The 22,018-nt window shown below is 42.6% G+C and overlaps 1 protein-coding gene across 7 annotated transcripts in view; it reads left to right on the top strand.

Annotated features, from left to right (window-relative positions):
• Positions 1-22,018, top strand: part of CLYBL (citramalyl-CoA lyase) — a 152,050-nt gene that overhangs the window by 5,015 nt on the left and 125,017 nt on the right. The window lies entirely within an intron of this gene.

Here is a 22,018-nt window from a genome sequence, read left to right as displayed (position 1 = left end):
TGGTTGGTTGGTTGCTAGATTTATTGCTTTGGTGGGTTTTTTTTGTTGTTTGTGTTGGTTTTTTTTTTTTGCTTTTAAGTTGGTGAAGTACTATTTCACTACTAGAAAAGGGGGAAAATATTGCGTACATGCACAACAAGACTTGCTCATCACAGAAAGATTTCTATTTCCTGACAACAATAATTAGCATTAGTCTTATCAGCTGCTAGGAAATAGCTATGACGACCTGTTCAAACCCACAACATCCTGGATGTTTTCACTTAAAAAGTCATCAGAAAGCCTTTGGAGTAATGCATGTGTTACTTGGAAGACTGAAGTCAAAGGGATTGATTGTGACTTTACTTGCAGTGGTGTCAACAGGGAGCAGTTCCACCGCAGCCGGGCAGGAGCAGTACACCCAGTGCAAAATCAGGTTTGAATTATTTGTGGGTTTCTGAAAGGGTGATTAGGCTCATAGAAAGCAAGAGAGGGGCTGAATGATGCAGGCTAAATGCAGGACTTCCCTTAGACCGAAGCATCAGCCTGTGGTAGATGGCAGGATCTGGTGTGAAATGTTTGATCTACATGTCATAGTTTAAGTGGGCAGGGATCTGCATAACTGATCAGTGAAACACAGTTGTGTGCAGTTTCCACTGATTTGTTTGTTTCTTGAAACCAGGCAATGAAAAAGCCAGACTTGCACTGCCCTGACTAGATAGCGTTTTAATAGGCTTTAAAAATTCTACAGTGTTAGGAGCAAGATTAATAATTCTCTCCAGGAAGGTTTTTAAGCTCCTGTGGGTACGTGTGTTCTCTAAAGAGGTTCTGAGAGTGAAGAGCTTACACGTCTGCTAATTTATCTACCTTTCACTGGGAAGTGGAGAAAGAAGCAGAAAGGTTTCGATGCTTCATCCTCAGAATGCTGCAGTTAAGGGGTGAGGTTTTGCTTTTTAGATTTTGCTTCCAGCTATAGAATGTTGTAGATGTGTTTTCTGAAAGTATCTTGCTCTGCTTCCTTTTTGGAAGAGATGCAAGTGCTGTTTGAAATACTCAGCTTGTCAATGAGCAAACTGGACTCCTGAGCTGTGCTTGAAACAAAATGCCAATTTTACCTACAGTTTTACTAGGTTTTCTGGTTTATCCAGTGGCATTTCAATGGCCTCTAGTAATTGTTTTTAGCAGAAAAAAGAAAAAAAAAATCAAACAAAAATGAAAAACACAACCCAAAGCTCATTAGCACAGAATTTGGCATGCCTCGAATCGTTAAATCTTTATATAAATGCAGAAGTAATTTGTAGCAAACAAAGTCCTTTATTTTTTTTGGAAAGGCTTTCTTTTGAATTTTCATTCTGGCTGCTGAGGTCCAGCGTGTTTTCCAAACGTCAAGTGTTAATTCGAGAATGGGGGAGGAACCAATTCATGTTTTAATTAAATGTTACGTGCGGTTCTTGAGTGTCAAATATACTTAATGGTGATAAATGAGCAAAATTATATGGAAAGCAAAAGGTAATAAGTGAATGCTTAGATTAGTTTTTACATCCATATATTTAACTCAAATTCAACACCAGCGGTGTTGCTCTCAAGTGTTTTCCATTCCGATTCTGCAGTGCTTATCAGGGCGACGTACCGTAGGCCTTTTATTTGTATCAGGCTGTAAGTTGAGAGTTAACTGATTGTTAAAGCCAGAGCAGGGAGTTTTCTTGCACCTGGAAAATGAGGAGAGCAAAAGCAAGGGACATGTCCGCATCCTTTCCCTGGTGGTTCTTCACCTGTGAATTTGAACTGCAGTGGTAGTAAAAGTTTTGTGGACCTCATTTTATGTGAGATCATTAAGCGACAGGAGAATTCAGGACTAGCTGCCCTTCATAATTCGGGACACCGAAAGGTGCCATTTATAAGCTCAAAGCGCCTGCGGGAAGGCAAAACAGGCTTGTAAAACTTAGACTCCAAACTCCGAAAGGTAACCAGTTTGTACTGCTGGCTGTGGAGTGTCAACATTGCAAAGGTGGTTGGTGTTGGTTTGAAAAATGGAAAAACACCTGCCTCTAAGAGGGCAACTAATAGCCTGAATTTTCATAATTCTAGCAGGGATGTGTCTTTTGTCTCCCAAGAAAAACCCCAAACATCGTGGAGAATGATCCTAGTAAAAACTGTTGTGCCAAGCTGTTGAACTTGTCGTCTTTCCTATTGTAGCCCGCTGTTTTGCCGAGCTGCTGATTTGGCCATAAAATGTGCTTCTCCTGGCTTTTCAATAATACTTTGCAGTGAACTTTGTGCATGATGTGAGCCAAGCACACTGCAGGAAGAGCTCTCACCTCCTTGTTGTTTGAGGCATAGTGGCACTTGAAGTGAAGAGAGAGCTTCAGCAAAGTGGATGATACACTGACGTATCGAATCTTCATAATGCTAATTGTTATGGTGCTGAACAGGCAATGTGTTCTGCTAAACAAAGAACTTGCTGTGGTCATATGGATCTAGGAACCAGAAAAGAGGCTGGCAGCTCAGGAAACAAGTCCAGTCTTGGTTCTCACAACTGTTCCTGTTTTCCCTGGTATGCTCCCACTGTTCATGATCAAAATGGAGCAGTTAATGCTTGGAGATGATGGTTGTTGTGGCGGGACTTTGGCTGGTTCATTTTGTCATTTGCTCAGTTAGGCTCAAGGCTGAAAACTTCCTAGATGTATGATAGAAAGCCACACATATGTTATATAACTTCTGGTTTAGCTGGTTAAACTGTTCACAGTCTCATTCAAGTCCCTTAACTACAATTAGTTGGGTGCCAATTTGCACGAACAAAACCTAAATTCTGATGAAGACAAGAGCTGGCTGCATGTCATGTCTGCCTGCAGCATCTCTGTTTTGTTAATGGACATGAATTCAGCATCTATGTGCTTATGCACCTTTGTTTTCAGCAACAGCAGACCCAAAGTGCCATCTCTCTGAAGGCATTTCGTGTAGGATCCAGAGAAGTGGCAGCGATTCGGAGACCTATGTTTGTTATGCCACTCTTACTCTGCTTTTGTTGCCACGATTGATGTGTTTGGGGCCTCAAAGCACAGAGTTTAGTATGACCCTGGGACCTTTCCAGGGTTGACTGCAGGACTCAAACCTTTATATCCACTATTAAAAAGCAGTTATATGCCTGTTTATGTTAGAGCCAGGTGCTTTGTTGCCTTTGGACATGCTGTTGTTTGATAAAACTTGGTCGTTTTTTTCTTTGTCATCAAAATATGAGAAGTATTCATACTGTACTTCCATTTATCCCCCAGTCTTTGCAAATGGACTGGCTGCCATCAGCGGACTGCTTTGATTCCTGCAGGAGGATTCATGTCAGGGTTTTCCATCTCTCCACAAGGATGTGTCTAACAGCGCTACCACAACAACATTACTTCTGTATTTTCTTCATGAAAAACATACACTTACTAGGTGGCATTTCAGTAATGTATTTTCAATGACACTATTTGCACAGCATTTTTAATTTAAGCTTTCCAATCCATAGTACATTTCTAGAGTTTTGCATGTTCATTTATTCAGGCTCTGTCTGCTTATTGCAATAAGCATCAGCTTTTTTTGTTGTTGTTGGATCTGTGATAATACTGATGCACTCCAAGGCACTTTGGGTTGGGTCAGTACAAAATACTGACTTTGGTAGACTGGAAGCATAAAATATGTTTCTTACTGACTGCTTCTTTGGGAAGTTGATAGATGTGAAAAAAAAAAATGTTTAACAGTTTGGTGTTTTTTTTTCTTTCCTGTTAAACTCAGCTACAGAGGAAATCTTCCTACTGCTACATGCTGCAATATGTCAGAAACACCGGTATGTTATAGTTGCATCATTATCTAAAGGAAAAATTGAGTGTGGGTTTGAAGTCGACAAGTGATGAAAGTAGCTCTGAGGTTGTCAATTAGAAAGCCAAGGCCTGGAACTGATAAGTTAATGGCCAGTTCCCTTGTCACCCCCTCACTTTTCTGCCTGCTCCCTTCTCACCCTGCAGCAGCTTTATTGCTCAGAACATAAAGGAAAGGCTCGTGTTGCTTTGTGTCCCAAGATTTATCTCACCAATATCATTCAGTTACATTTGTGGCAGGTTGCAGTGTTCTTAGTATAGACAGGTAGTTAAGCACAGAGAAATGAAGTGTAGCAGAAAAAAATCACTCTCAAAGTGGTGCCCTTTACTTTTCTTGGTGTGCTTTTTAGTACATGCAGCAATTTTGGAAGTATTACATAATTCAACTTGTATGTGAAATTCAATGGCAGCCAGTTGGAATCCATGTGCATCCTTTAATGGTGGAGGGCAACGTGCATTTTATTTTCAAAAAGGGAGATGCTGGTTACCAAAGTTTATGATATAATGTGATATAATGCAATAATGCTTGTATTTTCCTTGGGCAGGAAGGAGCAAACATGCTGGCAGTTTCTCCTTTCCAGAGGAACACGTGATTTTAGACAAATAGTTAAATTCTAGAGCAAAATATAAAATACATAGTAAAATATATTTCAAACAGGCATTGCACAAAACAAAGTGTACAATTCGTTTTCAGTTTCTGAAAAGCTTATGTACAGTGTGAGGTGTTTATGGCTTGTAAAAGGCTGCAGATGGGCACTCCTGAACTCTGAGGTTTTCTGCTCGTGGCACAGCTGTTACAGTGACAATGGAAATCCAATAATTTTTTCCACATAACCATCTCAACCAGACAAGTAATAATTAAGGGTAGGAGAAGGCAGTTTAATTTCTAAACACATTCAGCTTTTTGACCTTTCTGGTGCTTTCACAGCGACTGACAAACATCTGTTGAATGGTAAAAAACTGCAGTTGCTGCTTACCTGCAGCAAATAAACCAAATAGGGATCTCAGTGTATGGCTGGCAGTCTGGAGTTCTTCTCTCCTTCACCAAGATTTCGAAACGTGAAGTAAATAGTATTCTAGCTTGATTCACAGGAAAAGACATATGACACTCCCATGCCAGCCCTGCCCAAGAGTCAAGCTGCAGCCTTCTCCATCACTTCACAGAAGATTTACTACAGGAGAGGTAGTACAACACTATTTTCCATAACCACTTGTTCCTTCTGTACCATACTTCGACTTTTTTCCTGAGGTAGCTATGTCTCATAATGCTCATAAATGTTGAAAATGTACAGTGATATTAATGATGTGGGTTTGTTTTCTTACATATTGTGGCTCTGGAGTTTTGAGTGATAAGGGAATAAGCGCCTCTAGCGGCCTGTTCCAAGACATCTTGTCTCAAGATGAAGAAAGAAAACAGCATCTAGATTAGCCTGATCTGATCATATATAACCCCAAACAGACAGGTAGCATAATCATGGCCTTTCCTCCTAAGCTGGTTCTTTCCTTGGCATTTAGTTTTGTCATTGCAGGAGATTATTGTAGTTGCTATATTGATTTTGTTCGAATAGTGTTAGATCAAAGGCAAACCTCACCTTCCAGGGGAAAAGGTATCTCTTCCTGGATTTTTCTTCCCTGAGAGTCCCTCTCTTGATGTGTGATTGTTTACTGTTGTGATGCCTTCAGTACATCAACATCTTTCAACATGAGAGAGAATCTGACTTTCCTGCTCACTAGTTTAGTACTAGTACTTTCCATACATCTGCAGCACATGAAGTTCTGCTTGGCAGCACACAAGGTTTACATCTGCTTGTGCCCAACACAAGATGAAGGCTGTGACTCTCCTCAGGGAGCTTAGTTAGAATTCATGTTTTTCTCCCTCTCTCTGCACACAGAGGAAGAGTCATATTTTCAGGGGAAATCTTCATTCTTCCCAGAAACGATGAGACCACATAAGCTCTTCAGCTCTTTAGAAGTTTGCTTGAAACTGATCACTTCCTCCTGAAGGTCCATAACCTTACTCTGAGCTTTTGACACTGTAGAGCTTTCTAGGGCTAAACATTAAAAGCATTCCCTTCCACCCATTCTGCTGTACCTCTTCTGACAAATACCTATGATCATACATAGTGCTCCTTCCTTCCCATGTCAGTGTTCTCAAGCCTGGAGCTCCTGCCATGACTCATATTCACCATATGCAGAATCTTAAAATAGGGAAAAGCTTGTCTAGATTCAGCAACTTAAAACAGATAAAAAAACATGTTCAGTAGACTAGGAATCAAAAAGGAAGGGAAAAATAGTGCTTACAAATAGGCATGATAGACGTGAGAAAGATGACTTGGCATTTCCAAATTTTGAGTTCCAAAAGTCCACTGTTATTTCGATGCAGACAAGAAAGATTTCCTTTGACTACGTCTGAAATGACAGACTTCATTTAAGTCAGCTTTGTCTTTAAGATCACTATTGTTGTCTAACATGCATGTTATTGGCAGATGATTGTCCATCATGAAATCAGCTTCACATTCCTGAACAGGATAAACCAGAAAATGAGTATTCTGTCAAAGGGATCCATTTCTTGGGGCAGCTGCAGGGTTTATTTTTCTTTTGTGTCAGGGCTCTTTTAAAAATCAGCTTCTTTGACCACTTTTGTTTGGGAAATGATCTGCTAACATTCAAACTCCACTGACAAGTTGGTTTGGTACCGTCATGTGTGACTATATAAAATCACTTGTTCACTAGGGAAAGTAGGAGCCAAAACTAAATGGTTTTGAGTAAAATGTAAGCTGCCTCACTGGCATTACAGACCTTTTGGATGCTTGGAGGTCTTAACTGACTTCCTGATGCATCTGTTGCAAAGCATTACAAGGTCTGCTGTGTGGGGAGGGCAGGCTGTAGAATATCTTCACTCTACAACCACAAAGGATGTTAGTTCAGGAAAGAAAGGTGCTGACATTTTTTAACATTTTAGACATTTCCAGTTTCTTTTTTTCAGACCACTTTCTGATTCTACAACTGCTAAAAATATTTTCTAGCATTTTTATATAGAATATATGAAATGAGGTCTTGCTAGCTCACACCATTAGTAGGTGTGATGCCAGCTCCCTCTTCCATTAAACAAAATAGTTTGGAACTAAATGAAAAGCCAAGAGCTGAACCCGGGATCAGTGAGACTGGTAAAACTTAGCGATCAAGAAATAAACAACAATTTTTAAAATAATGGTTTTATTCTTAAAACTAAATATATTAAAATGGTGACAAGGCCAAAGCTTACTGCAGTCTGCATAAACATAACCAAAACAATGCATTCTTGCCTTCCAAGTTGCAAGTCAGGCCATTGAACCCATGGAAGTCGCTGCCTAAACTCTGGAAACCTGAGCTGTTTGAAGTACTGAGCTGGCTTTTGTGATCAGCAGTCTCTTCTGCAAGTACCAAGAGAATATTTTCTTCAATGCATTCAATTAACTGAATTAAATGATTAATTTATTCAAACTTGACCAACTGGGAGTTGAGAGAAGCAGAAAAGCTTGTTCTATACCAATCTGTGAATGAAAGGTAATTATGAGAGGATTAAATTTTGTAATACTACAATACTGAAGGATATTATGACCAAATACAGGACTGGTGCTAATTCTAGCTGATACTGAGTTATTCTAATAGGCCAATTTTAATCAAATCACACCACAATTTATATATGTATTTTTAAGTCCAGCTTGTTTACTACAGCACCATGCAGCTGATAAACCATGTCTCTAATTTTGTTGTATTCCAGTTTCCATCCAAAGAAACATAAATCATATGTACACACAAAGGGATCAGCTAGTAAATAAGAATTGCGCCATGCATGATTTTCTAATAAAAATAAAATTAATGTGAAAAAAATATATAATGAGGTATAGAAAAGCTTCAACAGATATCAGTAGAGCTACTCTGTCCTTCTGGCTAGCAATAAGGAGTGCCAAATTTAGTGTAAAAGCTATATTTAGTTACAAAGCAACATACAAACTGAGAATTAACCTTTCTTCAAGAATATAACTAAAATGTTTAAATGGGAAAACAAGATTCAAGTTAATTATTTAACTCAAGGGTTCCTGGTTGGTTATTTTACTCATTGTTTTGAAATAAGTGGCTTAATAGATTTCATTCTGCTGAAAGTCGTTAATAACTGAGGTACCTATAAGGGAAATGAACGTAAGTAAGTGGAAACTTGACATAAGGATCTGGAAATTCAGCCAGGAATGTGAACTCAAGGAAATTGGGAAAATAAATGTTTCAGTCCTGTCTCTGAACATTTGGCATATGGGACACCCCACAATGAAATTTAATTACCTCTTCTGCCAATGGGATCATGAGAAAAAGGCTGCTTTGGGCAGTAACAGAATGAGCTCCGGAGGGCAGCTGGGATGAGGAGTATCTTGGTCAGCATCCCTTGGCTGCTGAGATGCCAAGCCCTGCTGCAGCCAGTCCCTGGTCCTGTGTCTACCCACGTGGCGATACTCTTCTCATCAAAGAGCTCTGAAAAACCATTGCTTTCTGTTTCTGACCAGACAAGATCAATGACTGGAGTGACAGAGCCATACGGTGTGGCGCTACTAGGCCAAGAAGCAGGTCTTACAGTGCTTAGGTGCAGTGCTGTTGGTAGCTTTGATGAGTTGCAACTTCTAACAACCATAGGTTCTTCATGTCCAGCAGGTGTCAGTAAGCCAGTTGCGTACCTTAGAAAACAGGTCATTAGAAAATAGAGACTGAATATGTGTCTGGAAATGTTACTGGATGCAATGGCCCGTTTCCCTGGCTCCCCGCTTTTGCCCCACAGTTATATTCTGAAACAATGCTGTATTTCTTGCCTGTGTGTCCTGAGCCTCTGTGAACCTCCTCCCAGTCACTTCTCTTCTGCTGGTGTGCACAGCAGGGGATTTTTGTGAGGGTGAGCCTGCTGCTCACTGCTAGCACATAACGATGAAGTGATGGAGGATGTATAAGCAGCATAAGAGCAAGGTGGTAGATGTTTGCTTCAGAAAGACCATCCATGTGAAAATAGCCCTCCGTGCTGCCAGCCTTGTCCTGCAGGCAGCCCTGCTAGGCTTGAGGTTTTATGTGTGCACGCGTAAGCAATGCTGGTGTAAAGGCTGTGTGTTACCTGCCCAATCTGGCTGCTCGGATTCTGGGTTTAGGGATGTGCCATCATCTCTTTGTAGCCCTTCTTTAAGTAAAACTCGGATTTTGCCATCTCTTCCTCACATACATCCACTGTGAAAGATTAACACTGTATGTAGGTTTTTTTAGACCAATTTTCAGGACGCCTTGGACCATTTTTTTCTGTAATGTTTCTAAAACTGGCAGAAGAAGAATGTTTTTTGTGGTGGTTTTTTTTTTGTTTTTTTTTTTTACGCCTGCATACGCTGCAAGGAATATTTTAAAATAAAGATTTTTTTTTTTTTAATCTTTAAGCGAGTTTCATACGAGGTGCCAGATTTTAATTACAGTTGGCATTTATAAGTGTGGTGCTGGCAATGGCAACCATATTGCTGAAAAAGGCATAAATTTTGACACCGGCAATATGGGAGCCCAGCATAGGAGACTGTAAACCCAGTTGCATTCTGTTTTAATACGCTGGTTTAAGGAAAGAATTTCTAATGGTTCGTGTTTAACTGGAATGTTTAGGGTTAGATATAAAGTTGTTCTAATTTCAAACTATTTTGTAATTTAGGTCCTACCAAAGATCGGCTGCAGCAGTAAGTTCCTATTAAACAGCCTCTAAATAAGAGTGCTTAAAGTAGGAAAATAAGATGCTTCATTACAAGAAACAAGGTTGGCATCTACCAGGTTTTCCATTAAGTTCCAGGTCACAGGCAAATAAAGGAAGTATGTTAGGAAAAAAAACCTTTTTAAAAATAATTAGGGAGATGTCTGTTTTGTTCACCAGATGGAAAATCAGTAGTTGTGGGTGGTCTGTGCTGGATGGGGCATCTCACAATTGGCAGAACTATGCCTTTAACTTTTAAAGTCCTGGGACAAAATGTGAAAGTAATTGACTGTTCAGAATGCTCTCTCTCTGGATACCTATCATTGCTTTTAAAACCAGGATTTGGTGAGTTTCTGACTTTTTTTTTTTTTTTTTAATAAGAATGCTCAAGCTGTTGTGTCTAGTATCGGGCCAATGGGATATATTGTTGGTAGCTGTGTACTGGGGCTGTTGTCTTTTGTGATTACGCCCGTGTGTGCCTCTACTTGCATGTGCACAACTGAAACACTGCAGCTTTGCAATTCTCTGTTAGCACATCATGCACATGTTTCTCATCATACTGTCATAGTTTGCCTTGTCAGGGTATGCATAAACTTCCCGTTAATGACACTTGTTTCTTTCCTGTGGTTCATTCTTTTTTGAGATTCACATCAGAAATGTCTATCGATTCACCAGCACCGCTGAAGGAAAAACTACAACCTCATTTTTGTAAACAAGAGGAAAAATCCTATTTTAAAATAATTCAATTCAGGGTGTTGGAAAAGTTCCATGAATCAGGAATAGTATTTTTCTATAACAAACAAATAAATCAAGTGTGCGTATGCAAGGAAGATGTGTATGCATTAACATGCGTATGCATGTTAAATACAGTTATTTAACCATATTTAACCATAGGTGTTAGAATTTTCTTGGTGGAGTTTGCAACTTAGCTCACTGTTTCAGTAGTGGTGCTTTCTAATTTCCAAGTTAATGTGGAAAAATAGTACATAAAACATGGAAGAAGAGTTAGGAAATCTTTGTATTCGCATTACAAAAAGCAGATTTTATTATCTGAACAGGGATAAGAGTGAGTGCTGAGCAGGGGTGACCTCTAAAAGAATGAGACAGAACCCATTTGTGGCAAAGGAGGTAATTGCTTTAGAATTTCCTTACTTTACAGCCAATTTTTTTGCAGTTATCTATATGAATGGTCACGGAGAATTGAATGTGTGTGTTATGTGTATATTGTAGCTTGTGTTAAACCGATCCCCACGCTTACTATGGACAAGCATTCTTGAAGATAAGTGAGGCACTCAACTTAGTACCTTCTTTGTAAAATCCCTTTTGCTATGCATGACATGTCCTCTGTGTTTTTTTCCTTGCAGTAAATTATAAAGCTTTTTTCTTTCCATGAATCTCCTTCCAAGAAAACACATCCAGCCTAATAACACTCGCCTTGAGAACGGTGCATTGCCTCCACTACAAAACCGTGTTTTCATTGAAGAGATAATTATAATATGGTTTAATGTTCTTGTCAACCCTGAAACACTGTCCCTAAAGAGTGCTATTCTGGAGGGTGTCTTTTTGAAGAGAGCTGAATGTAGTTAGGAAAACACACACAGAGCCACACACTTTTCTGGTAAACTAAGACAGATTTCTAATGCAATTTGTGCTTGCTGAAAAGAATTAGGCATTTTATAAGGAGATCATTTAGGGCTGCATCTTCGTCCAGATTTCCTTGTTGAAAATGTGGACATTTTGCTTGGATTTATTTATTTTCACACGCACGCACACATGCAGTGTTTATAGACTTTATACAGGGACGTAAACTCATGACAATAATTAAAATGCTTTTAATGTGTTTTGAGGCGCAGACTTCAAATGAGTAAAAAAGCCCAAACCGGAACACAAATGGTTCTTCCCCGGCAACAAACATGCTTGGCTGTTGATATGCTGTAATTTTCTGCTTTACTTAGTGAAAACAGCAATTACTTATTTGTCCCATGTCCCCCCCCCAGCACAGATGCTCCTCAGTCTGTCCATTTTCTGGGCGCTGAGCAGGCTGTGCGCGTGCATGTGCTTTAAAGCAACGTAAGGCAAGTTCTCCCCTCACGCACTGTGCCGCTAACAGCATTGATGTGACACAGCCGCCAGCCTGCCACCAGCTCCAGACAATGGTGTGACTGAGAAGTAGTGCTTTGCTGTGGAAACGTTTGCTCCCAGGTGCAGGTTTGTAAAGCACCGAGCGGGGTTTACAAATGGGCGCATGTGCAGAGAAAAGCTGGATGGTCACACCAGTTAGGGCTGCCGCCAGGCTGAACAAATCTCTAACATTGCTTTCTTGCTGTCTTGTGTTTTGTGACGGTCGGGTGGTCATGAACTGTGCCTGGTGCTACCAGAAGCTGTGTGTTGGGGAGCAAAAAGCCTCGGAGTGGAACTGCGGCTGGCTGAAGGCAAGGCAAAACTCCCACTGACTGCAGTCTCCCTAGGGTGTTCCCGCAGGTTTCAAACTGAGTTACAGCTGGTAAACCTGTGGCCACACCACAGAAATACTTCTAACCAAAGGGAAAAAAACGATCCTGAAAAGGTATGGATGCCACAAGTCACACAGTTGGCACACAGGGCTGTGTACGTACACAACGAGCGCGTGTTCCAGCCCCACGCGGCCTGATTTCTGAATCTGCCGTTTGTGGTCTTGAATTTAATACCTAATTATTTTTAGGGACTAATTGTAAATGAGGAATATGAGCTAATTAATTGAAAGTAGGCATTTTACTAAGTACGTAATTAGTGTAATTCTGTAGAGGTGGCTTAATAGGAGCACAACGAGTGGGAAAAGTGTATCATTTCATTCTGTATTACAGTCATCCAATCATTAGCAATCCATTTGCTTGCTCTGAAGTCTATGGGATTTGTATTTTTCCTTGAACAGGAGGAATCACAAAGTCAGGCCTTACATTAGTGCAGTAAATCATCTTCCTAGAGAAACTTTTCACTGCAAAAACCCGCCCAACAGGCAAGTGTCAGTGTCAATATTGCTGCACACTGTTATAATATCCTTGAGATTTTTCCCCTGGGGAAACCTTCAAGTGAAAGGCTGCCCCTCCAGAGAATGAGTGCGTGTTTCAGGCAGATCCAGTGTTTTATAGCCGTATCAACTACATTTTGTTTCTCCCACCATTTTGCTTTTGTTTTGCGGCAGAAGGAAAAAGAAAATACCAAACCTTAGTGAATGAATTTTTCCAAGTCTTAGTTAATGAATTTAGATGTGAAGTGCAGGAGAGACAGAAAGAATTCCTGTTGTTCCTTCTCATTTTATCTTCTAATACCTTACTGCAAATTTTCTTCCTAGAGTTTGTTTTATTTTAACAAGACAAGTTCTAGCCTCATCCCTTTCATGCAAATCAGCATGTGGATTTTTCGCTTGCTTGTTTGGCTGGGCTTTCTTTGATTTCTTTGTTTGTTTTGATCTTGGTTGTTCTTTCTTTTCTCATCCCCTTCCTCCTCCCCCCCTTCCCCCCCCTCCCCCCCCCCCCTTTCCTAAACTACCCCTTTTAATTTTGGAACAGATAGCTGATTCTGAAATTAAATATCAGAAGAAAGCTATACAAGACTTCCCAAGCAGGTGAACATATGTAACTTTTGTAATTATATTCCTTCCTTCTTTCCTTCTTTCTTTCTTTTTTATTCCCCAGGTTATATATTAATTGCTTTATTTTTTACATTTGAACTATGAAGATGTCACATTTAAATCCACTGCCGTGCTAGATGCTGCAGATGAGGCTCAATGATACCATCTGTCCCGACAGGCAGGTAGCTTTACTGTTTCATTTCCTCATAAATTGCCCTCTCTGGGAAAGACTGCGCCAAGGGATACTTGCAGACAGCCCGTTTTGTGCTGTCCTCCTGCTGCCCAGAGGCTCTCTTGCCCAGACAAACATTCTTGCTCCATTCTTAACGTGTCTATAATATTCCACTCTCCTTCTCAGTGAAATATTGAAGTCTTTGCAAACAAAGAGTTAATTGTTAAGCTCCAAATACTCTGGGTGTTTGTTTAAAGCCAGCGTCATTTTTAACACCTTGTGTTTACTAAGGCACTTGATTTCCAGCTTTCACATCCAAATGTTGTGATGGAGAGAGAAAATGAATTGAAGGCTGTATTGTCATGTTGTGGGTGATCGCGGCGTGCTGCAGTGAGTAAATACGTTCTCTGACCCCATTTCCTTTGGAAATTCCCATGAGTTGCATATTACTGATGCAAACTGATTCACTAGTAATATGCTATTGTACAAAAAACTGGAACAAAATTTTGCTGCAAAATTTTGCCAAAGTTCTCTTTTGATACATTTTTATTATTAAGCTTGTTTCCTTTTCTGATAACGGCATTCATTCAGCCTGCAGATCTCCACACATACTGCATTCTTACAATTCTTTTCTCATAATGGGAGGCTCTGCAAAGACATTCGCCAGCTCGAGATGGCCTTCTTAAGGCTGCAAAGTAAAATGCCCAGGAGTTAGGAAATGTCAGAGTTATGATAGCTAGTGCAATTGACGTTCAGGCCTCTTACAGATTTGCGTGATAGCGTTTGTCTTTAATTTCAGGATCATACAGTTTTTTTTTCCACAGGACTCCTGTCTCAGTTACTGAACAGGATGGACGATGCTGAGTTAATGAGCAGTTATTCAATATTTTGTTTTCTCCTAATTTTTCAATGTGTAGCCCTAGGCCTTATTTACTGCACACTATTGAAACCCTGCTGTGAAGACAGAATTGTTAATTTCCTCATGAGCTTTTCTATGGCACTTATTGCTATAAATATCTGAATGCTTTACAAACATTAATTAATTTATCTTCAGAAAACCCTTGCGATGAAAAGGGCTGGTATTACTGCTGTTTTACGAACAGGGAGCTGAGGCAAAGGGAGATGAGGATCACGACTGTCCCACAGACGTGAGTGCTCAATTGTCAGCTTACAGCGAAAGGAGGGATCTGTATTTATTTCAGCATTCGGCTTTGAGGCACCTTGCCATCAAAGCAGAAAAGCAAGGCCAGGTTAGATGAATAAACATCCCCTACTCTTACAAGAAGCACTAGTGAGTTGAGCTGTGTAAAAGTTCAATTTATTTCATTAATGGCTTCTGTGTATTTAATAATAATAATAATAATAATAATAATAATAATAATAATAATAATAATAATAATAATAATAATAATAAATGACTACCCCAAAGACAAAACAAAAGCTTTGGGCATGCAAGTCCTTTTCACTTTCACTCTTTTACTTTTGTATGTCCAAATAATTCTAATTCTTCCCCAGCAGAAGAGGCAGATACAAAAACACTGATGGGAACGCCTTCTTACTTATAAATTGCTCTATGGTAAGAAGCAATGGCATCGGTTCTTCTTTCTGAAGGGATTCAAACCTGTTGCTTTTCAGAACACTACTGTAACTAGTATTGTGGTAAAACATGATTTACAAGATGAAAAGATAGAAACATTTACTTGGCAGAGGGCAGATCCAGCTCCTGTCCTTACCCCAGTTAGTTATTCAAATAATTCATGTAAACTAAGTATTGGTTAAAGTAAGAAGGTAGATTTTGGACATATTACTGAAGGTGATTTCATAAGCTGTGTGCCCCAAGGGCTGAATTTATATTATACCAAAAGGTGAACTTGGCTATTTCCTAATTTCTTGTTCATTTGCCTTGTAGTCTTAGTGATGCCGTTTAGGGTAGTCTTGCCAGGTTTGCTGAGAGGGCATTTTAGCGCAAAATGACACTGAACCTCCCACAGCCTGCTGGCATAGCAGCTGGAGAGCTGGGCTGAGCAATGCACAGGTATCAGTGTGGTGTCGCACCAAGGTGTTGGGCACCCTCTGGCTCAGTGCAGCAGGCAGGAGCCTTGTCCTCATAGCAAGGGGTGCAGGAAAACAGGATCACAGAGGGTGGAAGGAAGATGTGTGTTATAGTGCCATTAGGGCCACTTGCAGCCTTTCCATCAGGACATAAGCACCTACTACAAGCTGACCATTGGAGTCATGACCTGCCAAAGTCCCACTGCCTTGTCTAACAATTCAATTACATTTGATGGCACTGATATTTCTGTTTCCTGATGGTGTTCTTGGTTGTTGTTTTTTTTATTACTGGGGGAGGATCCCAGTGACTAGCAATGCTCATGTGCATTGGGTGCCACTGCGTGTGATGTAATGCCTTCTTCTCCAGTTCTGTCCTCTCCTTGGTGTATTGTTTCAGTCCCATTCTTCCTCTAGGGCTTTGTACTAACCTCAGAGTTCTAGGGGAATGTTTGTGGGAATGCCCCATTGCCACACCTTCCCAGAGCTGCTGGGAGCCACAGTCACAGGGCAGAAGGTGTGGGATCCATACCTGAGCCATGCCCATGGAGCTGCAGCAAGGGGCTGGGACACTTCACGGTTTAGTCTGACCAGGGGCTGTGCATGGAAGGAGCACGGCAAAACATGTAAATTATTACCATCTCAGATGAAACAGGTTTTACCTCCTGATGTTGCATTAAAGTTTTTCAGAGTTTTTGAACTTGGGTAAATCGGGGTGACTTCTAATGAGTGTGACAACAACATACATGCAATCCAAATACTCCCAGCCTTCCTTGCTAAGTTTAAAGAAATTTGAAGAGGAACATATTTAAAGGCGCTGGTCATTTTAATACTGTGAAGAGGCTCGTTCATTGAAATCACCTGCTACTGCCAAAGGTTTGAGTAACTTCAGCCTGAAGCAACCATTTAGCAAAGCCATCCCTCTCCAGTGCCCAGGTACAGACTGAACCAAATGTGGAGGTTTGAGGTTTTTGTTAACAAAAAGACCAACGTTGCAAACACAGACCCCCTGCTACTGAAACACCAGAAGTGTTGGACTAGCAAATTAGCACAGAGGAAATCTGCAGTTGCAGAAAAAGTCAGGTCTCATGATTGTAGCAATTGTTTACATCTTTCTACAACAAAAAAAAAAAAAGGCTGTTTAATCACGTTACATTACAACCCCGTGTTCAGATAGTGGGCGCTCACATTATTGCCATTGTGAAGATGAGTTGTCACTTCTCTGATCTAGGTTGCTCTCACAACAGAGGCATTAAAGCTTTCTGTTTGAAATAGAATAAATAGAATAATTTCTTCTGGTGCGAGGCTGTGCAACAGTTTCTCTTGTTCGTGCCCTAAAGTTTAGCCTGCACTAATTGGTTCGGAAATGAAAATTAATCAGTGCAAGGGAAGGGAATTCACAGCTGAATTCTAATTACAGAGTAAATAAGCAAAACTGTGGTTGGACAATGTGAAAGCATGGCATGGGAGTACAACGCATAGCTCTAGCTTGTTAACTGGAACTGCTGTCCCAAAATGGCTCTGTGTGCTAGCTCTTACCAGCAGCAGGCAGCTGGAGGAAGGCAGGAGATGTACATTTAGGAACCAGCTGTGCTGGTTGAGAGTGGCTCCACTGCCTCTCCAGGAGATGTGATTGCTTCTGGGGATCTGCCTCAGAGATACCTGATACACTCTAATGGGTCTCATTTTGCCTGGAACAGGGTTGGGGGCACTTGTGCGACCTCCTTCTACTGGCAGGGCTGGAAGCTGATGGCATCTGGCTGCTGGGTGCTCCCGAGCACCCCAGGTTGGTGCCTGCACAGCTCCTGTTTGGAGGAGGACATTTCCCTGCAGCCTTAAATCACTGAAAGCAGCATGTGTCCCGCTTCTTTACACAGCTCCCTAGAAGGCATTTCATATACCTGTTCTCCCTCACTAAACTACACAGGCTTTCTTCTGACACTCAGTCAATGGCACCAGATTCCTCACCATTTCAGTAAGTGTTTTTCCTTCTTTTTTTCCATCTTCCGTGTGAAATGTAAATGCACCCATTGGCTGATAGGCTACATCTTTGCTATGTTCAGATAAAATTAGGTTGAAAAATGTAAAGCAAAATATCCGGAGTTTTGGAAAACGATACTTTTTCACTCCTGATATTTCTTGTTTAGAGAAAAATGAAATGCATTTTGTTATACTTCGTTCTGCTTTCATTCTTCACTCTCCTTACCTCCTACCCTTTTTCTTTTTGGTTTGATAAAAGCAAAGGGCCAGTAAAATGAAAACCATACACCAGGAAAACACGATGCTGAACCATGCCCTGTGCAATTGCTGCTATCTCTAGCTTCTCTGTAAGAAGCAGAGGCAACTACAAACTAAGTTGTACAGAGCAAGGGAGTATCATTTCTTTTGCAGTCTCTTCTGCTAGACTTGTAAGGATTTGATTTGAATTGGCAAATGGTGATAATTGCTGATTAAAAATAAATAAGTAAATCATTTTGAAGGATATATAAGATGCTGAAAATTGCAACCATGCAGGTGTATATCTGGTTCTCTGGCACACGCTCCCTTCTGCCTCTTTCTGCTCTGGAACCATGGCACTGTCTTTGCACTTCTAGAGGGACTTAGGAAGGAAAAAAGAGAGGCCAGACTTGACAAAAGCTGTTCTCAGCAGTTATCTTTGATGAAGTTAAAGCCTATTAGCTGCCGATTATTTTTCAAGAAGAAATTAAGCCCTACTACACCCAATAGATACTATCTCCAATGGACGAGCCCCCAGCGTGGTGAGCTGTTCTTCCACTGCCATGCTGCCTTCTCCATATAACAACACTGCCACGTGTTATTTCTCAAGACGAGTGCAATCTGCATAGCGTGCTTTCAGGATTTTCTGCTGCTGCCAAAGCTCATTTACTACTCATTAAAGTACTGAGCAAGTCTAATCCGCAGCCCAATGGGGCTTCAGTTCAGGCCCATAAAACGCGCAGATCCTTGCTCACAGCCCTGGGGTTGGCATGGCGGCGGGATGTAGGGTGGCAATGAGCAATCGGGCACCTGGTCAGAATTCCGGGAACAGACCCGTCCTTCCGACGTGCGACGCTGAGTGTGGAGGGGAACAGCACGATGGCACAGACCAAGACCTCGCCCTGCGGGGCCGCCGTGGCCGCCAGGTGGCAGCGCTGCCCCGGCGGAGCGCAGCGGGCAGAACCCGGCGGTCTCGGTTCCCGTCCTCTGATAAACGAAAGCGTGTGCCGCGAGTTGGGTGTCATATCCTACGGTACCGCTGCCTCGGCCAGTTGACTGTTTAAAGAGCCATTATTGCTCCATGCAGGTGAATTGTTCACAGATGACAGTCGTAGAAATGGCAGCGGTGAGCTTTACTACCTCCATCAAGATCTCTGAGCCTTTACAGCCAGCTGCAGGAATGTGAATGCACGGATGGTCTGCGGCCTGCCTGATGAGGAAAGAAACAGACATGGCATCAAATTGTATTGTCTAAGAGCTGCCGGCCTAAATCCCTCGTGCTGTAAAATGAACCAATGTCATTTAATCCGAAGGAACTGCACTGATTTGTGAAGAATTTTGTGGTCGACCGTTCAGGAAATGCCTGTTTTCTGCTGGAAAAGAAGGGAGAAAGGAGCCCAGTTCAGCCCTGTTGCCATGAAGCGATGGCTGTTGTCTGTTGCAGCTCTGCTGTTGCTGCTCGGTGCAATGTTCGCAGCGTGCATGCGAGAGTGATTCATCTCCTTAGATGAGATAGCAGCCTCGCCAACCCTACCGCTAAGGTTAACCTGTATGATGCATAAGGACAACAGATGGAAATTCTGGTGTGGAGCCACCACCAAAATAAATAAATAAATAAATAAAAACACGTTCCAAAGGGAAAAGGATCTTGTATTTCTGCGTCTGAACCTTTGATCTTCCTTCACATCTGAAGGGAAGAGTAGACCTTTTGCCGAAAACACATGGTTTTGCATCTGTGAAAACACAGCTGTATCGAGCAAAACAACGCTGGTGGAAAACACAATGGGTTTGCTGTGTCACTTCAGATCTCGGCGTTCAAGAAATACTGTGGGTTTTTTTTTTTCTTAGAGCCTTCCAGAAGCTCACTCTCTTTACGCTGCTGTTTGTTGAGGTTTTATTCTGCGGATGTTAAGGTTCATCGGTGATCAGGAGACATCTGCTACCTACATATTTCAAGCGAGCTCCTGGGAAAGCCTGGCAGCCCCTCAGCGGCCCCATTTTAATGTTGTTCTAAAAAAAATACATAAATGAAAGCATCAAAACTTACAGGAAAATGCACACTGGCAAAAGAACCTTGAGAAACAGTCTCGATACAGAAAAAACAATTCCCATTGCAGGTGCTGTAGTTGGTAGCGGTGTATATATAAAGCATAACTATTTCAGAATTGCACGCCATCTTTCCTTAGTTGCCTCAGAGCTCCCTGGAAAGCAACAGGGGTGTCTCTGGCCACACCTGAGCATGGTGGTAGCCCCATCACCGTGCCAGCTGCCTGTCCACTGCCTGCCAGCGCACACAGTGACACACCGCTGTCCTGGCAGCATCCCCAGCCCGCTCTGCGGGCTCACTTCATACCTCTGCTGCTTGTTCCAGTGAGTCAGGAGTCCCACCAGGCTCCTCTTTTTACATGGACTGGTTTGTTGCAAAGGGCACAGAGAGGATCTGAAAGGAGCGCTCGGTGTGCACAGCTCGGTGAACGCACCATTATTTCTTTGAATGTCAGTAACCAATTGCTTCCTGAGCAGGGAGGGAATCGGACTCTTCTTTTAATTCCTGATGCTGGCACATCAGTGCTTTGCTCTTAAAATGGATCTGTCTTGCAGGATCACAATGCGTTTTCAAATGTGTTCGGGTTCCCAAACACGCAGCTGGCATGTAATTGGATTTTGAAAAGAGCATAAGCAGGTTAGACATGGTAGCATCCACTGAAACCAGTGGGATTTAGGTACCTATCCTGCTCCTAAGGATCCTGCCAGGTGCCCAGGGATTCTTCAGTTACCCTTGGAAAATCTGCTCTCCATCCATCTCTGTGGTCACTCCACTCACATCAATATTTGTCTCCTACTTCTGCCCCCTTTCTGGCCTGCACTGACGCCGGAGCCCACTCCTTTGTAGTTCCTAACTCAGGGACATCCCTCTTCGTGCCGCCTACCAAACAGGCTCTCAGCTCTTCAAAGGCTTGGTCAAGCAGCCCTGCACCTGCTCATGTTTTTCAAAGTAGCTCACCTCTTCTTTCTAGTGATTTTAAGTCTTTCTTTGCATTGTTTTGACTCTCTTTTTGGGGGATAAGTGGCTGTATGAACAGGTATGTGTGTGCACATGAGGAGGGCGGTGTGCTGTGGATCTCTATGAATCTGCGTGTTTCCAGGCAGACTGTGAGCCGACAGGGCATTAATTTTGTGATATGCCCACAACTGCTGGCTTTCATATTTAAAGCATGGGAACCCAGAATCAGAATATTAGTATTTTTTGGTTCCTGTATTGCTAAAGTAGATAACCGGACGGTCATCTCTTACAAGCCGTTCCCCATCTGTATAGTGGATCCCGCCTCTCCCTGTGTGTCGAGCTTTGGTAATTAATTAGAGCCCGTTCGGCCCTCTGAAATCCTCTGACAGAAGGTGCTGGAAGGTGCAGTAGGCTGCCTGGGGCAGAGCGGGCTCTGAACCCCGCAGGGCGAGCGGAAAGCTGCTCCCCAGCTCCTTCTTAGAGACATGTCTCTGTTTTCTACAGGGGAAAACAAATTGGGAAGGGAGCAACGCGTGCCTCCCTCGCCGCGCATCCCAGCGATAACAACAGCTTCATTAGCGAGCTGACAAAAAAAAGAGCGCTGAAATATTAACAGCGATCACAGTCGGGGGAGCGGGGAGACGGCAGCTCGCCTCTGCGAGCTTCTCCATGGAAAGAAGCTTCACGGGCGACGAAAGCGAAAGACGTGAAGCAGGGAGGGGGATGCCCCGATGGTCTGCCCGAGCCGCTGCCTCCCGGCCGGGCCCCGCTACCGGCGACCGGCGGGTGTCGCTGCCGGCCCGCCTGTTGTACCCGACCGGGCCCGGCCCTGCAGCCGGCGAGGGGCTTTTGGGGAAAGGAGGCGGTCCCAGGCCGCTCCGCGGGCACGGGAGGGGGTGGGGGGGGGGTGGGGGGGGGGAGTTCGGTGTGTTTGGGGGAGGGAAAAGGGGGGGAATATCGGCTTTATTCTTGTTGGGGTTTTTTGTGGGGGAGGGCGAGCCCCCTCAGCCCGCGACGGGCGTTGCGCCGCAGGGTGACAGGTTGTGGGGCAGCGAAACGCTCCTGCGTGCCGAGACACCATGGAAATGCCGCGGGTAGAAGCAAAATAGCGACTTCTTTTTCTTTTCTTTTTCTTTTTTTTTTTTTTTCCCTCCCTTCCTCTGTCATTACACGCGCGTAGGTGTGTGCTGAAGACAATAAGTGTTTACATTCGTCCGGAATATCACTGAACATCGGTGCCACCATTAATTTCCTATCTGAGCAGCGAGTGTACGTGGGCATTCGGGCTCTTACAAACACGCAGGGGAACCATTTTCCTTGGGCACTGCCTTGCGTGTGCCACCAGCACGGTGCCTTCCCGCCGGGATTCCCGTTCCTCCCCGTTCTTAAAGGAAGAAAACAA

Source organism: Coturnix japonica, chromosome 1, assembly GCF_054131305.1.
Source record: "Coturnix japonica strain WE chromosome 1, WE-NBRP24, whole genome shotgun sequence".
Taxonomy (NCBI): Eukaryota; Metazoa; Chordata; class Aves; order Galliformes; family Phasianidae; genus Coturnix; species Coturnix japonica.
The sequence above is the reverse complement of the archived record's forward strand: the minus strand, read 5'-3'. Positions and strand labels throughout refer to the sequence as shown.